The 18363-nt window shown below is 52.0% G+C and overlaps 1 pseudogene; it reads right to left on the bottom strand.

Annotated features, from left to right (window-relative positions):
- Positions 1-120: 120 nt before the first annotated feature.
- Positions 121-17631, bottom strand: LOC120748283 (transcription activator BRG1-like; annotated as a pseudogene).
- Positions 17632-18363: the final 732 nt, after the last annotated feature.

The raw sequence follows: 18363 nt of genomic DNA, 5'->3' as shown, positions 1-18363 counted from the left end.
GATAAAGGCCCAAGAGAGGAGGAGGAGGAAGGAGAGGAGAGGAGAGGAGAGGAGCGTCAGCCCTGGCACTGACGCTCCCTCCCCAGCCCCTTCCTCCCTTTTCCTCCCACCTTCTTTCTTCTTCTTCTTCTTCTTCTCCTTGGCAACCTGGGCCGCCTTGTGCTGCCGCACCAGCTCCGTCAGGTTGGCCACGTACTCGTCGGTCTGCTGCAGCAGGTACGCCAGGCGCTGTCCTTCTTCTGGTCGATGAGCTTCCGGTAGCCCTCCTCATCCTCGGCCTGCGCGGGGCAGGAACGGGGTCAACGCCGAGCTGGCCCGGCTGTCCTTCATCCTCATCATCCTCATCCTCATTTCTCATCATCCTCATCCCTCATCCTCATCATCCTCATCTCCTCATCCTGATCCTAATCCTCATCTTCATCCTCACCTCCTCATCCTCGGCCTGCGCGGGGCAGGAGCGGGGGGGTCAACGCCGAGCTGGCCTGGCCGACCTTCATCCTCATCCTCATCATCCTCACAACCTCAGCCTCATCCTCATCATCCTCATTCCTCATCCTGATCCTAATCCTCATCTTCATCCTCACCTCCTCATCCTCGGCCTGCACGGGGCAGGAGCGGGGTCAACGCCGAGCTGGCCCGGCCGACACTTCATCCTCATCCTCATCATCCTCATCCTCATCCTCACAGCCTCATCCTCATCCTCATCTCCTCATCCTGATCCTAATCCTCACCTCCTCATCCTCGGCCTGCGCAGGGCAGGAGCGGGGTCAACGCCGAGCTGGCCCGGCCGACCTTCATCCTCATCCTCATCATCCTCATCCTCATCCTCACAGCCTCATCCTCATCCTCATCTCCTCATCCTGATCCTAATCCTCACCTCCTCATCCTCGGCCTGCGCGGGGCAGGAGCGGGGGTCAACGCCGAGCTGGCCCGGCCGACCTTCATCCTCATCCCTCATCATCCTCACAACATCATCCTCATCCTCACAACCTCATCCTAATCCTCATCTTCATCCTCACCTCCTCATCCTCGGCCTGCGCGGGCAGGAGCGGGGTCAACGCCGAGCTGGCCTGGCTGTCCTTCATCCTAATCCTCATCATCCTCATATCCCTCATCCTCATCCTCATCCTCACAGCCTCATCCTCATCCTCACAGCCTCATCTCCTCATCATCATCCTCATCTCCTCATCCTCATCATCATCCTCACTTCCTCATCCTCACCTCCTCATCCTCGGCCTGCGCGGGGCAGGAGCGGGTCAACGCTGAGCTGGCCCGGCTGTCCTTCATCCTCATCCTCACAGCCTCATCCTCATCCTCACAGCCTCATCCTCATCTCCTATCATCCTCATCTCCTCATCCTGATCCTAATCATCATCTCCTCATCCCACCTCCTCATCCTCGGCCTGCACGGGGCAGGAGCGGGGTCAACGCCGAGCTGGCCTGGCTATCCTTCATCCTCATCCTTATCCTCATCATCCTCATCCTCACAACCTCATCCTCATCCTCACAGCCTCATCTCCTCATCCTCACTTCCTCATCCTCACCTCCTCATCCTCGGCCTGCACGGGGCAGGAGCGGGGTCAACGCCGAGCTGGCCTGGCTGTCCTTCATCCTCATCCTTATCCTCATCATCCTCATCCTCATCCTCACAGCCTCATCCTCACAGCATCATCCTCACAGCCTCATCCTCATCCTCATCCTCACAGCCTCATCCTCATCCTCATCATCATCCTCATCTCCTCATCCTCACCTCCTCATCCTCGGCCTGCGCGGGGCAGGAATGGGCTCACGCCGAGCTGGCCTGGCTGTCCTTCATCCTTATCCTCATCCTCATCTCCTCATCCTCATCCTCATCCTCATCCTCATCATCATCCTCACTTCCTCATCCTCATTTCCTCATCCTCACCTCCTCATCCTCAGCCTGCACGGGGCAGGAACGGGCTCACGCCGAGCTGGCCTGGCTATCCTTCATCCTCATCCTCATCCTCACAGCCTCATCCTCACAGCCTCATCCTCACATCCTGATCCCCATCCCCAATCCCTGATCCCCGACCCCCAATCCATGACCCCCCAATCCCAATCCCCAATCCCCGACCCCCAATCCCAATCCCCGACCCCCAATCCCCGTTTTCCCCCCCCGGAATCCCGGGATCCTGACCATGAGCCGGCGCATCCGCTCCTTCTCGATGCGCTCGTTCTCCTTCTTCTGCTCGCGCTCGGTGTGGCGTGGTACGTGGCCACCGCCTTGGTCAGCTTCTGGATCTTCCCGCTCACGCTCCGGTGGTACTCCTTGAATCCTTGGCGTGCTGCAGGATGCTGTTGAGGTATTCCTGCAGGGAAGCGGCAACGGGGGAGTTGGGAGCGAGTCAGACACCCCCAAAACCCCTAAATCCGGTGATTCGCTTAAAAACCCTTCACTTCCCGTCCCGATTCCCGGGAATCCACTGATGTGGTTGGGGTTGGGAAGGATTTGGGATCTCTGGGAGAGAACAATGGGAATTGGGAGAGTCCCAACGTGCCAACACCAAACCCTGGGCGGAACCAACCCCTAAATCTGGTGATTCCCTTAAAATCCCCCCATTCCCTGCCCCAATTCCCAGGAATCCACCGATCTGATTGGAGTTGGGAAGGATTTGGGGATGTCGGGAGAGATTGGGAGAGTCCCAATGGTGCCAACATCAAACCCTCAGCCACCATCATTGAGAATCCACCCCTAAATCCAGTAATTCCCTTAAAATCCCCCCATTCCCTGCCCCGATTCCTGGGAATCCGTCGATCTGGTTGGAGTTGGGAAGGATTTGGGGACGTCGAAAGAGATTGGGAGAGTCCCAACGGTGCCAACATCAAACCCTGGGCGGAACCAACTCCCCAAAATCCGGTGATTCCCTTAAAACCCTTCACCCCCTGCCCTAATTCCCAGAATCCACTGATGTGACTGGAGCTGGGAAGGATTTGGGGACGTCGAAAGAGATTGGGAGAGTCCCAACGGTGCCAAAACCAAACCCTTGGCAGAATCAACTCCCAAATCCGGTGATTCCCTTAAAACCCTTCACTCCCTGCCCCGATTTCCAGGAATCCACTGATGCAATTGGGGTTGGGAAGGATTTGGGATCTCTGGGAGAGACCAGTGGGAATTGGGAGAGTCCCAACGGTGCCAACACCAAACCCTGGGCGGAACCAACTCCCAAATCCGGTGATTCCCTTAAAATCCTTCACTCCCCACCCCGATTCCTGGGAATCCGTCAATCTGATTGGAGTTGGGAAGGATTTGGGATCTCTGGGAGAGACCAATGGGAATTGGGAGAGTCCCAATGGTGCCAACACCAAACCATGGGCAGAACCAACCCCTAAATCTGGTGATTCCCTTAAAACCCTTCACTCCCTGCCCCAGTTCCCGGGAATCCACTGGTCTGGTTGGGGTTGGGAAGGATTTGGGGACATCGGGAGAGATTGGGAGAGTCCCAACGGTGCCAACATCAAACCCTCGGCCGCCATCACAGAATCAACTCCCAAATCCGGTGATTCCCTTAAAATCCCCCCCATTCCCTGCCCTAATTCCCAGGAATCCACTGATGCAATTGGGGTTGGGAAGGATTTGGGATCTCTGGGAGAGAAACAATGGGAATTGGGAGAGTCCCAACGGTGCCAACACCAAACCCTGGGTGGAACCAACTCCCCAAAAATCCGGCGATCCCCTTAAAAAAAAAAAAAACCGCCAATTCCCGGGAATCCTCCCTCCCACCTGGTGCTTCTGCCGGCGCTTCCTCTCCTGCTCGATCTTCTGCTGCTTCTCCAGCTTCTCGGTGATGCGCGCCTCGCGCAGCGACTGCCGCTTGCTGCGCTTGTAGGCCTTGGCGTTGAGCGCCGTCTCCAGCGCCGTGTCGCGCCGCATGCACACCACCACCTCCTGCCGCAGCTGCCGCCGCGGGAAAAAGCCCTCAGGGTTTTTTTTTTTTTCCCCCTTTTCCCTTCCCTCCCCTCCTCTCCCAGAGGGAGGATTTGATGTGAATTGGAAGGGGGAAATTAAAAAAAAATTTAAAAAAAAAAATGCCGAAAGCTCGGGGTTTTAATGAGGAGTTGAGGGGGGGGGGGGGGGATTCCACCCCAAAATCTCTGGTTTTAATGGAATTGGAGGGGGGGAAGATGCTAAATCTCAGGGGTTTGATGGGAATTGGAGGGAAAAAAACCCCAAATCTCCTTTTTTTAATGGGAATTGGAGGGGAAAAAAACCCCAAATCTTCTTTTTTTTAATGGGAATTGGAGGGGGGGAAGATGCTAAATCTCAGGGTTTTTTATGGGAATTGGAGGGAAAAAACCCAAACCTCCTTTTTTAAATGGGAATTTAAGGGTAAAAACTCCCAAACCTCCTTTTTTAAATGGGAATTGGACCCAAATCTCCTTTTTAAAATGGGAATTGGAGGGGAAAAAACCCCAAATCTCCTTTTTTAAATGGGAATTGGAGGGGAAAAAACCCAAATCTCCTTTTTTAAATGGGAATTGGAGGGGAAAAAACCAAACCTCCTTTTTTTTAATGGGAATTGGAGGGGAAAAAACCCAAATCTCCTTTTTTAAATGGGAATTGGAGGGGAAAAAAACCCAAACCTCCTTTTTTAAATGGGAATTTAAGGGTAAAAACTCCCAAACCTCCTTTTTTAAATGGGAATTGGACCCAAATCTCCTTTTTAAAATGGGAATTGGAGGGGAAAAAACCCCAAATCTCCTTTTTTAAATGGGAATTGGAGGGGAAAAAAACCCAAATCTCCTTTTTAAATGGGAATTGGAGGGGAAAAAACCCCAAATCTCCTTTTTTTTAATGGGAATTGGAGGGGAAAAACTCCCAAACCTCCTTTTTTAAATGGGAATTTAAAGGTAAAAACACCCAAAGCTCCGTTTTAAAATGGGAATTGGAGGGGAAAAAAACCCAAATCTCCTTTTTTAAATGGGAATTGGAAGGGAAAAAACCCCAAATCTCCTTTTTAAATGGGAATTTAAGGGTAAAAACTCCCAAACCTCCTTTTTTAAATGGGAATTTAAGGGTAAAAACCCCAAACCTCCGTTTATTTTACAGAAATTGGAAGAAAGAAAACCCCAAACCTGCTTTATTAATGGGAATTTAAGGGTAAAAAACCCTGAACCTCCATTTTAAATGGGAATTTAAGGGTAAAAACCCCAATCTCCGTTTTTAATGGAATTGTAGGGGGGAAAATCCTAAATCTCCTTTTTTAAATGGGAATTTAAGGGTAAAAAAACCCCAAACCTCCGTTTATTTTACAGAAATTGGAAGAAGGAAAACCCCAAACCTCCCATTTTTCCTGGAAATTCGGGGGATCCCCCCCCTTTTCTTTAATCCCTTCCCCATTTCCCTGGGCAGGAATTGGGACCCCGAATTATCCCCCAAACACGAGACCCCCATCCTGGGGGGGCTTCGCCCACGGCAGGCACAAGGTAAAAATAAAATAATTCAATTTTTGGGCTGGAATTTTGGGATTTTCCAGGCAGTCTGGGAGGGTTTTTCACCTCCCTGTAGTAAAAAAAAGAAATGCTCAATTTTTATATTTTTGAGGTTGAAAATTCACAATTTGGCGGTGGAAATTTGGGATTTTGGGGCTGGAAATTTGGGATTTTCCAGGCAGTCTGGGAGGGGTTTCACCTCCCCGTAGTAAAAAAAATAAATGCTCAATTTTTATATTTTTGAGATTGAAAATCTGCGATTTGGCAGTGGAAATTTGGGATTTGGGGCTGGAAATTCTGAGATTTTCCAGGCAGTCTGGGAGGGTTTTCACCTCCCCATAGTAAAAAAAAATTTCTCCATTTTTATATTTTTGAAGTTGAAAATCTGTGATTTGGCGGTGGAAATTTGGGATTTGGGGCCGGAAATTTGGGATTTTGACCCGGAAATTTGGGATTTTGGGCTGGAAATTTGGGATTTGGGGCTGGAAATTTATGATTTTTGAGCCGAAAATTTCAGGATTTCGAGGCAGTTTGGGTTTTTTTTGGGATTCGCAGCTTCCTGTACAAAATCCTCCATTAAAATAATTTTTTTTTTTGGGATTTGGGGGTTCCTCACCTGGCGCTGGAAGTTGAGCAGGCGCAGAGCTTTGAGCTCGATGGTGGCTTTGGTCCGCAGGTCTCCGGCCAAGGAGCCGGGGAGATTTTCCAGCTCCTGGATGCGGTGGGCGATGCGGGCTTGGAGCCTGAGCGGGGACAGGAGAGGAGATGCAGGAAGCAGGGAAAAAAAATTGGGAATTCCAAGGAAAATCTCTTAATTTGGGGATTCCAAGGAAAATCTTGTAATTTGGGGATTCCAAGGAAATCCTGTTTATCCACAGGGGATCTCAGGGAGAAGGAACACGGGGATCCAGAGTGGGGGACTCTCAGGGAGAAGGAACACCGGGACGCAAGCAGCCGGGACTGGAAGGAACTTTGGGAATTCCAAGGAAAATCTCGTAATTGGGGATTCCAAGGAAAATCCTGTAATTTGGGGATTCCAAGGAAAATCCTGTAATTTGGGGACTCCAAGGAAAATCTTGTTTATCCACAGGGGATCTCAGGGAGAAGGAACACAGGGATGGAGGCAGCAGGGAAAAAACTTGGGAATTCCAAGGAAAATCTTGTTTATCCAGACTGAGGGGATCTCAGGGAGCAGGAACATCGGGACGCAAGCAGCCGGGACTGGAAGAAAACTTGGAAATTCCAAGAAAATCCTGTTTATCCACAGGGATCTCAGAGAGAAGGAACAGCGGGACGCAAGCAGCCGGGACTGGAAGGAACTTTGGAAATTCCAAGGAAAAATCCTGTAATTTGGGAATTCCAAGGAAAATCCTGTTTATCCACAGGGGTCGGGAAGAAGGAACACCGGGATTGCAGGAAGCAGGGAAAAAACTTGGAAATTCCAAGGAAAATCCTGCAATTTGGGAATTCCAAGGAAATCCTGTTTACCACAGGGGATCTCAGGGAGAAGGAACATGGGGACGCAGGCAGCTGAGAAAAACCTCGGGAATTCCAAGGAAAATCCTGTAATTTGGGGATTCCAAGGAAAATCCTGTTTATCCACAGGGGATCTCAGGGAGAAGGAAAACAGGGATGCAGGAAGCAGGGAAAAAACTTGGGAATTCCAAGGAAAATCTCTTAATTTGGGAATTCCAAGGAAAATCTCTTAATTTGGGGATTCCAAGGAAAATCTTGTTTATCCACAGGGATCGGGAAAGAAGGAACACCGGGATGCAGGCAGCTGGGACTGGGAAAAAAAATTGGGAAATTCAAGGAAAATCTCTTAATTTGGAAATTCCAAGGAAAATCTTGTAATTTGGGGATTCCAAGGAAAATCCTGTTTATCCACAGGGATCTCAGGGAGAAGGAACACCGGGACACAGGCAGCCGGGAGTGGGAGCAAACTTGGAAATTCCAAGGAAAATCCTGGAATTTGGGAATTCCAAGGAAAACCTTGCTTATCCAAAGGGGCTCAGGAAGAAGGAACACCGGGATCCAGAGTGGGGGACTCTCAGGAGAAGGAACAGCGGGATGCAGGCAGCAGGGAAAAAACTTGGGAATTCAAGGAAAATCCTGTAATTTGGGAATTCCAAGGAAAATCCTGTTTATCCACAGGGATCAGGAAGAAGGAACGTGGGGATCCAGAGTGGGGGACTCTCAGGGAGAAGGAACACCGGGACACAGGCAGCCAGGAGTGGGAGAAAACTTGGGAATTCCAAGGAAAAATCCTGCAATTTGGGGACTCCAAGGAAAACCTTGCTTATCCAAAGGGGCTCAGGAAGAAGGAACGCGGAGACCCAGAGTGGGGGACTCTCAGGGAGAAGGAACACGGGGATGCAGGAAGCAGGGAAAAAAACTTGGAAATTCCAAGGAAAAATCCTGTAATTTGGGGATTCCAAGGAAAATCCTGTAATTTGGGGACTCCAAGGAAAACCCCGTTTATCCACCGGGAATCTCAGGAAGAAGGACCCCCGGAAGCCCGCCCCCCGCACCTGTACTCGCGCTCCTGCAGGATCTCCACGGGGTCCAGGCCGCGGGGTTTTGGATGGGCGTGATCCGGTTCTGCTTGGCGTGCAGCGGCAGCGCCGGCGGCCGCCGGCTGGCCCCGGCGAGGGCGGAGGCGGGCCGGGAGAAGCCGGGGGCACGGCGGGAGGCACCGGAGAGGGGCGGCCCGCGGGGGGCGGGGGCAGCAGCTTTTGGGGGGCCCCGCCGGAGCCGCCGCCGACAGCGGCCCTGCGGTGGGAGGGAGAGGGGAAAAAAATCCGGGAATGCCGGAGAGGGACGCGGGGCGTCGGGGTGGGGGGGGGGGGGGGGGGAAACGGGCGTGGTTTGGGGCAGGGAGGAAGGCGGTTCCGCAAAAAAATGGGAATATCGGGCTTGGGTTTATTCGGATTTTGGCCCCCAAAATAATGTAAATTAAGTCGGTTCCCCCCCCCAAAATTGGAATATTTGGCTTGGATTTATCCCGATTTTGCCCCAAAAATGAAATTATTTGGGTAGAAATTAAGTTAGTTCCAGAAATTAAGTTAGTTCCAGAAATTAAGTTAGTTCCCCAAAAAATGTGAATATCCGTCTTGGGTTTATTCAGATTTTGGCCCCCAAAAATAATGTAAATTAAGTCGGTTCCCCCCCAAAATCGGAATATTTGGCTTGGATTTATCCCGATTTTGACCCAAAAAATGAAATTGTTTGGGTAGAAATTAAGTTAGTTCCAGAAATTAAGTTAGTTCCAGAAATTAAGTTAGTTCCCCCCCCAAAAATGGAATATCCGGCTTGGGTTTATTCGGATTTTGGCCCCCAAAATAATGTAAATTAAGTCGGTTCCCCAAAAATTTGGAATATCCGGCTTGGATTTATCCCAATTTTGCCCCAAAAACGGTAAATTAAGTCAGTTCCCCCCCCCAAAATTGGAATATTTGGCTTGGATTTATCCCGATTTTGACCCAAAAACTAAATTGTTGGGTAGAAATTAAGTTAGTTCCAGATATTCCAGGTTTTTTACCCAGAATTTCCCCCAGCCCCTCACAGAATTCCAGCTTAATTCCAGGTTTTTACCCAGAATTTCCCTCAGCCCCTCACAGAATTCCAGCTTTAATTCCAGGTTTTTACCCAGAATTTCCCCCAGCCCCTCACAGAATTCCAGCTTAATTCCAGTTTTTTTAACCCAGAATTTCCCCCAGCCCCTCACAGAATTCCAACTTTAATTCCAGGTTTTTTTACCCAGAATTTCCCTCAGCCACTCACAGAATTCCAGCTTTAATTCCAGGTTTTTACCCAGAATTTCCCTCAGCCCTCACAGAATTCCAGCTTTAATTCCAGGTTTTTTTACCCGGAATTTCCCCCCGTTCCCATCCCTCCGGAGCATCCCTGGCTCAGAAGTGGGAGCTGAATCCACGGGAATTTTTGTCTTACCTTCTGGCCAGGGTTTTGGGGGGCCCCCGGGGGCTGTCCCGGCATTCCAGGGGGAACTCCTGAGGGTCCGGGAGGGGCATGTTGGGCCCTCCGATTCCTGGAAAATTCACCCAAAATCAGGGAGAAAAGAAAAAAAAAAAAAGAAAAAAAAAAAAAGGAGGAAAATCCCATGAAGATGCTGAGATTCCTGAGGAAGAATTCCAGAATTCCAGCAGGAAGTTTGGGCTGCCCTGGTGAAGATGAGGAATTTCAGCCCCCGTTCCCGGGAGAGCGGCGGGAATCCGGATGGATCCTCCGGAACGCCCAGCGGGAAAATCAAACTGGGAGACACTGGGACAAACTGGGAAACCAAACGCTTCCCGAAGATAATCCAGGATGGAATCAGCGCTTCTCCATGGATTATCCAGGATGGAATCAGCGCTTCCTCGTGGATTATCCAGGATGGAATCAGCGCTTCTCCATGGATTATCCAGGATGGAATCAGCGTTTCTCCAGGATAATCCAGGATGGAATCAGCGCTTCCTCATGGATTATCCAGGATGGAATCAGCGCTTCCTCGTGGATTATCCAGGATGGAATCAGTGCTTCCTCATGGATTATCCAGGATGGAATCAGCGCTTCTCCATGGATTATCCAGGATGGAATCAGCGTTTTCTCCATGGATAATCCAGGATGGAATCAGCGCTTCTCCACGGATTATCCAGGATGGAATCAGCGCTTCCTCGTGGATTATCCAGGATGGAATCAACCACTGCACTTCCCTGTGGCATTATCCAGGATGGAATCAGCGCTTCCTCGTGGATTATCCAGGATGGGAATCACCACTCCTCCATGGATTGTCCAGGATGGAAGCAGCGCTTCTCCATGGATAATCCAGGATGGAACCAGCGCTTCTCCACGGATTATCCAGGATGGAATCACCGTTTCCCACGGATTCTCCAGGATGGAATCACCACTTCGTTTCCCCATGGATTACCCAGGATGGAATCACCGTTTCCCCATGGATTCTCCAGGATGGAATCACCGTTTCCCCATGGATTCTCCAGGACGGAATCACCACTTCGTTTCCCCATGGATTACCCAGGATGGAATCACCACTTCGTTTCCCCGTGGATTCTCCAGGACGGAATCACCACTTCGTTTCCCCGTGGATTCTCCAGGACTCAATCCCTGACACGACCCGCCCCGGATTTCTCAGGACAACCCGACCCCACCGACCCCAGCTCGGAACGCCGCCAGCCCCCCGCACATCCCGGAGCGGGATCCAGCTCCCGACCGGACAAACCCAACCCCAGCGCGTCACCCTGAGTTTTTCTGAGTTTTTTAAAGCCTTTTGGATTTTCATAAATGGAGTCAGACTTTTAGCTACTGTACAATATTAGGAGCAGTTTCTACCTTTTTCCCACACATGTAACATAAACAAATCCTTTGTTTTTCATTCTCTGTCCTTTGTTTGCGTATTTCTAACCTGAAAACAATTGTGACTGACAGTTGGTCTGGCCACTGAGGCTGAGGGGTGAAAACTCCAGAAGCCAATCCACAGCCAGACCCACAAATGTATAAAAAGTAAGAAATACACAAAGAGGCTCGCTCTCTCCGCCCTGATTCAACTCGAGGTGGATCGGAGAAAAATCTCCTTTGTTTTTCATTCTCTGTCTTTTGTTTGCATATTTCTAACCTGAAAACAATTGTAACTGACAGCTGCTCTGGCCGTTGGGCTGAGGGGTGAAAACTCCAGAAGCCAATCCACAGCCAGACCCACAAATGGATAAAAAGTAAGAAATAAACAAGGAGGCTCGCTCTCTCCACCCTGACCCAGCTCGAGGTGGACCGGAGAAAATCTCCTTTGTTTTTCATTCTCTGTCCTTTGCACATTTCTAACCTGAAAACAATTGTAACTGACAGCTGCTCTGGCCACTGAGGCTGAGGGGTGAAAACTCCAGAAGCCAATCCACAGCCAGACCCACAAATGTAGAAAAGTAAGAAATACACAAAGAGGCTCGCTCTCTTTGCCCTGATTCAACTCGAGGTGGCCCGGAGAAAATCTCCTTTGTTTTTTCATTCTCTGTCCTTTGTTTGCACATTTCTAACTCGAAAACAATTTTAACAGACCAGTTGGTCTGGCCGTTGGGCTGAGGGGTGAAAACTCCAGAAGCCGATCCACAGCCAGACCCACAAATGTATAAAAAGTAAGAAATACACAAAGAGGCTCGCTCTCTCCGCCCTGACCCAGCTCGAGGTGGCGAAAAACCTCTCGTCTCTCGCGCGAGCGCTCCGCGTATCCCGACGACGCCGAGCGTTCTTTTCCCCCCGGCCTCAACTCACCGTGAGGTCTGGAATAGCCGGGAGGCGCCGGCCCCGCTCCGGGCGCTTGTCCCCGGTCCCTGCGCGGCGCCGGCGGGAGGAGGTAGAGCGAGGAATCTGCGGCTTGCATCCCGGGAAGCGGCCGCTTCCCTTGGACCGCGACCTGGAGGTGCTCCGGGAGCGGCTGCCCGCGCGCCAGCAGCTTGTAAGCCATGATCTGAGCGCGCAGCTGGTGGAGCTGGGCGGCGTTGAAGGGAGAAGGGCCGCGGCCCAGAGCCGGGGAATCGGAAGCGGAGCCGTCCAGAGCCGAGCCGGAGGCGCCGGAAGCGGAGCCGGAGCCGGAGCCCGAGGGGCCGTTGGAAGGCACCGGGCTGGAGGAGTGCTCGGAGCCGCCGAGAGGGGATGGGTAACCTGGGGATGGGGGAAAAAGGGGGAAAGAGGGGTGATGGAGGGAGGAAAGAGACAGAGGGTTTAGGGCTGGGATATGACAGGCCTCAGAGTGAGGGGGTTCTGCACTCAAAGTTGGGGATTTTCGTCCTCAAAAGTGAGGATTTGCAGCCTCAAAATTAGGGATTTCCATGCTGAATAGTAGGGATTTCTGCCCTCAAAATTAGGGATTTACATGCTGAATATTAGGGAATTCTGCCCTCAAAATTAGGGATGTACATGCTGAATATTAGGGATTTTCACACTCAAAATTAGGGATTTCCATGCTGAATAGTAGGGATTTTCACCCTCAAAATTAGGGATGTACATGCTGAATAGTAGGGAATTCTGCTCTCAAAATTAGGGATTTTCGCAGTCAAAATTAGGGATTTTCACCCTCAAAATTAGGGATTTACATGCTGAATATTAGGGATGCCTGCCCTCAAAATTAAGGATTTTTGCACTAAAAATTAGGGAATTGCACCCCCAATATTAGGGATTTTTACCCCCCAAATTAGGGATTTTTACCCTCAAAGTTAGGGATTTGCACCCTCAAAAGTAGGGATTTTTGCTCAAAATCAGGGATTTTTACCCTCAAAATTCAGGATTTCCAGCCCCAACCCCGCAGATTTCCATCGCTCCTCCCCCCAAATCCAAGCTGGAAACCCCCCGGAGCGCCGCCGCCGCCCGGGATTCCCGCCGGGAAATCCGGGATTTAACCACGGAACGCCCAACGCCCCAAAGCCAGGATTTGGAAAATCCTCCTTTTCCCTTTTCCCCGTGCTCCCAACCTTGGGAATGCTGATCCATGGGGCTGGGGGGAGGCCCCATTCCCGCGTGGGCTCCCGGCCTCATTCCCATCCCCTTCATCTGCCCGTAGCGCGGATCCTCCGACATTCCCTTCTCGTGCATCGGATCCAGGGGCTGCGGGGAAGGAAAAGATCCCGAGGAATCAGAGAGAATTCCCGAGGTTTGGAGCCGGAGCCCCGCTTCGTTTACTCCCGGAGACGCCGGGCCGCGGGAAATCGTTCCAGCGGCAGAATTCCCCGGGTTTATTTAAAATTAAAAAAAATCCTCTGGATTATTGTTGCTAAATCCAGGAAGGAAAAAGAAAAAAGAAATCCTCTCAATTAACGAGTCAATTAATGAGGATGGAGTAGGGGGGGGGAGGATTTTTTTCCCCGTTCCTGAGGTTTTTTTCCGGCGCGTTTTTTGGATTTGGGAAGGGTTCAAATAAAGTGGGAAAGCAGAGAAGAACAGGAAGTGAGGCTGCAATTAACGGGTTTTAATTAAATCCCTTAATTACCCCCCCCCCCCCCAATTCCCACGCTGGATCCTTCCGCTGGAAACGGGGTAAATCCCAAAGCCGAGGGTTTCCCAAATCCCGGAATTCCGCCACGGCCTCACCTTGTGCAGGGGGTGGATGCTGTCCGGAGCGTATCCCGGAGCCGGGAGCGCGTGTCCTGAGTGTCCGGAGCCGGAGAAGGGCCGGGAGAAGGGCCCAGCATGGATCCCGGGAAGGGCCGGGGCCGGGAGAGGGGCCGGGCCGCGGCGTCCCTCCCAAGGGAGGCTCCGGAGTCGCCATCTCACGCCAGGGGCTGGGAACGGCGTCCTGGAGCCGCACCTGGAATTGGGGAGGGAATTCGGGAACGGGCCGAGGGAGCGGCGGGTGGGGAAGGGGGGGGAGAGCGGGAGAGGCGCCGGGAATTCCGTTCCCAAATCCGGCCCTGAGGCGGCTGGAATGGGAAATCTGCTTCCAGGAATGAGAGGGAATCCCAAACCCATCACTTGGGAACAACGGGAATTCCGTTCCCAAACCCATCCCTTGGGAAGAATGGGAATCCCATTCCCAAACCCATCCCTGGGAGCAACGGGAATTCCATTCCCAAATCCATCCCTTGGGATCAGTGGGAATCCCATTCCCAAACCCATCACTTGGGAAGAATGGGAATTCACTTCCCAAACCCATCCCTTGGGAACAATGGGAATTCCAATCCCAAACCCAACCCATGGGAAGAACAGGAATCCCATTCCCAAACCCATCCCTTGGGATCAATGGGAATTCACTTCCCAAATTCATGCCCTGGGAACAATGGGAATTCCATCCCCAAACACATCCCATGGGAACAATGGGAATCCCATTCCCAAACCCATCCCTTGGGATCAGTGGGAATCCCAATCCCAAACCCAACCCATGGGAAGAACGGGAATTCACTTCCCAAATCCATCCCCTGGAAACAACGGGAATCCCATTCCCAAACCCATCCCTTGGGATCAATGGGAATCCCATTCCCAAATCCGTTCCCTGGAAACAACGGGAATTCCATTCCCAAATCCGTCCCTGAGGCGGCTGGAACGGGAAATCCGCTTCCAAATCCGTGACCCTGCATCCATCCTCCGGTCCCAAAGAGGGCTGGAATTTTTATGGGGGATGCTCCTTTTCCAGGAAAATCCCTCCTCTTTCCAGGGAAGAAAAAAACCAACAAAAACCCAGATTTTTTCCTGTTTCCAGGGAAAAAAAAAAAAATCCCTTTTCCTGGGCGTTCCCCCCTCGTTTTTCCGTGCAAATCCCTCCTCAGGCAAAGCAAATTCCTCCTTTTTTCCAGGCAAAACCCAGAGGAGGTTATCCTAGAAAAATCCTCCTTCTCCATAAGAAAAAATTTTAAAAAAACCAACAAAAAAAAAAATCAACTAAAAAAATAAAACCTTTTCCAAGAAAAACGCTCGTTTTTTTTCCAGGCCAAACCCTGAGAATGCTCCAAAGCAGCAAAAAAAATCCGTGGATTTAATAATTCCGGGATCTGTGGGTCAGGAAAAAGTGGGGGGTGTTTTCTGGGGAAAAAGTGTTTTTTTTCTGGGGAAGGGAGGGATTAATTCCTGCTGGATCCGGCTTTCCCAGGAAAATCGAAATCCCAGGGATATCAGGGAATTCATTTTTTAATCCAATTTAATTCATCCCTGCTCCTTCCCAGCCCAGGTCCCGCCGTTTTCTCCCCACCCCGGGGGAATTTTTTCCGCCTAATTCCAAGGAAAGCCGGAATTTCCGAGGAAAATATTCCCGTGGGACGTCGCTTCCCAGATTCCCAGAGGGATGGGGAGAGGCGGTTCCCGAAATTCCAGCACCTACCTAGGGGCATGGCAATCCTCTCTGCGGGGATGAGCTCCTAACACCGGGCTAGAGGGGGAAAAATCGGGAATTAATCGGGAATTAAGACGGGGAAAAATCATCATCCGGCAGCGCCAACGGAGCACAAAACCCCTCCAAAAAAAAAAAAAAAAGTGATTTCCCTCAGGAACGAGCCCAAAATTCGGGGAATTTGCCGACGTCTCCAAGAGAGGGGAAACACTGGGAAATCTGGGGGTTTTTTTATTTAAAAAAGAAAATAAAAAAATTGTTCCTCAAAATTCCCGGAGGCAGCGGATTCCACCTGCTCCGGCCACGAAAATCATTTCCCACGGAACGGTTTTGATTTTTTTTAATTTCCCCTTGGATCGGTCTATTTAAAAAAATAAAATTTTTTTAAAAAATGGATTACAGGTGAGAAATGGTCGTTAAATCCTGAAATCCAACAACAACAACAACAAAACCCGGATTAATGAATCGATTGGTGAGGGATGGGTTTTTTTTTTTTTTTTCTTTCTTATTCCTGAGGTTTTTTCAGCCGATTTTCAGAGCGGAAGAAAATTTTGAGGGATTTTAGGGGCTGGAAAAGAAATCGGGAAGGGGATTGAGGGTGCAGCTCTTTTTATTTTAATTAAATCCCTCGCTTATCCTGCTCTTCCCATCTTTTCTTCCAACCTCCGGAGGAGGAAAACGGGTAATTCCAGCAGCGGGGAATTCGCAGAGGTGAAAAGGAGGCGGGGTTGAAAAGGAGGATAAATGGGTGGGGGATCGATTCCCTCCCCTTTCCCAAAAATCGGGGCTCCTTGCTCCCAGATTTCTCCAGGAAAAGACCAAATTCCCAACGGGAAATAAATTAGGGAGCTCACCCGAGAGGATGGCGTGACCTTCCCCCTCACAAAAGGAGGGGGAAATCGGGTAATTTGAGGGGAAAGATGGGGAAAAAAGGGGATGGGGGAAAAAAAAAGAGAAAAAAAAAAAAAAGAAAGAAAAAAAACCCCACGGGATTTCCAAAAGCAGCGCGGTGAGGAGGGGGAGTGACGAGAAAAAAATTGGGAAAGGCCTCTGTGAGGGGAGGTGGGAAAAGCCCCCCTCAAGATAAGGAGGATGAAGGGGATCAGGAGGGGTTTGGGTGTCCGCGGGAAGACGGAAAAAATCCGGAGGATTCGTGAGGGGGAAAGGGAGATGTGAGGGGGGATAATGGGAAAAGGGGGGGGCGGGAAAGAGGAGATGTGGAAAAAGCGGGTGTGGAGGGAAAAAATAGGGGATATAGGGGCGGAAAAACGGGGAAAAAATAGGGGATGTAGGATGCTGAGGGGGAGATCGATCCTGTGGGGGCTCATCTTGGTGAGGGGGCGCGGAATCCCCGAGGCCGAGCAGCCGGGGCTGAGGTCGCCGCCGGTTCCGAACAAAGGGCCCGTGACCCTCTGGGGCCGCCGTACCTTCCCCGCGCAACCTCCGCTCGGCCTTACCGGAACCGGAGCCCTTCCCGGAGCCCTTCCCGGGGCTCATCCCGGCCCGATCCCGACGCGATCCCGACCCCGGTCCCGGCGGGGGAACAAAGGAGCCGCCGCCGCCGCCTGAGGGGGAGCGCCGGGCCCGCGCCTGCGCGCCCGGCCCCGCGCCGCGACCCCCGCCCACCGCGCGGGCTCAGCCAATGGCGCGGCGCGCCGGCGCCAGCTCCCCCAATGAGAAGCGAGAGGAGCAGAGCGCCCGCGCGCGGCACCCCCCCCCCCCCAACACCCCACGGAGAAACCGGCCAATGGGAACGCGGCGCGCTGCCCTCCAATCAGGAGAGGGAGGGGGAAGCGGCGGCAGCCAATGGAAGGCTTACTCGCCGATTCTAAACCCCCCTCCTCAGCCCCCTCCCTGGCTTGACCTGTCAATCACTCTCCCTCTCGGCCAATCAGCGCGGCCGTTCTCCCGCCGCGGCCAATGAGAAGGCGAGGGGAAAAGAGCGGGGAGGGGAGGTGGGCGGGGCGCGCGTGCGCAGAGCGGCCGGCACTGCGGTCCCTGAGCCTGAGGGGAGAGCCCCAAAATGGAGCCTGAGGGGGGTTCGGGGCTCCCAATCCCGATAAATCCCCTGGATTTGGGGGATCCACGGGATTTTGGGGTTCCTCCCTGTCCGTGGCAGCCCCCGGCTCCCCAATCCATTGGATTTGAGGGGGTTCCATTGCCGACAGCGCCGTTTGTGGTGGGGAAAAAAATCCCTCGGAATGATTAAAATCGCCCCATAAACGGACGTAGATTCCTCGATTAATTCCCTGCTTCGGGATAAACGGAGGAGGTTAGAAACGAGAATTAATTAAACCGCAGAGGAGGAGAAGGGAGTTTAGGAGAACTGATCCGCTAACGCCGCGCGCAAATCCCAGACGCATGGACGTGGACACGAATGGAGAAACTTTACCGTGGAAAATGAAGTCGACCCCCTAAATCCACCCCAAACCCCTCGAGGACCCCCCAAATCCACCCCAAACCCTTCAGGGACCCCCCCAATCCCCCCAAACCCCTCCGGGACCCCTCAAATCCACCCTAAATCCCCCCGAACCCCTCAGGGACCCCCCCAAATCCACCCCAAGCCCCTTGGGGACCCCCCAAATTCACCCCAAACCCCTTGGGGACCCCTCAAATCCACCCTAAATCCCCCCGAACCCCTCAGGGACCCCCCAAATCCACCCCAAACCCCTCCGGGACCCCTCAAATCCACCCTAAATCCCCCCGAACCCCTCAGGGACCCCCCAAATCCACCCCAAACCCCTTGGGGACCCCCCCAAATCCACCCTAAATCCCCCCGAACCCCTCAGGGACCCCCCAAATCCACCCCAAATCCACACCAAACCCCTTGGGGACCAAATCCACCCCAAGCCCACCACGGAAGGGGACACCCCCCCTCAAAAAAAAAAAAAATCCCTTTATTTGAGATAACCTGGAAATTTGGGGACACCCCCCGAACCCCCCCAATCCCGGGAGGCTGACACACGCCCCCCCCCAGTTAACTCCCAGGATTCGGGGTTTGGGATAACGAGCTTTGGTTTGTTAATTAACAAATTGGTTTCCTTGGCGCGGTGTTTTCCAGGGCTTTGATTTTGGGGTGGGGTTGGGGGGGGGGG

The sequence above is a fragment of the Hirundo rustica genome, unplaced genomic scaffold, assembly GCF_015227805.2.
Source record: "Hirundo rustica isolate bHirRus1 unplaced genomic scaffold, bHirRus1.pri.v3 unplaced_BUSCO_341187at7742, whole genome shotgun sequence".
Taxonomy (NCBI): Eukaryota; Metazoa; Chordata; class Aves; order Passeriformes; family Hirundinidae; genus Hirundo; species Hirundo rustica.
This window is presented reverse-complemented; position numbering and strand designations above follow the sequence as displayed.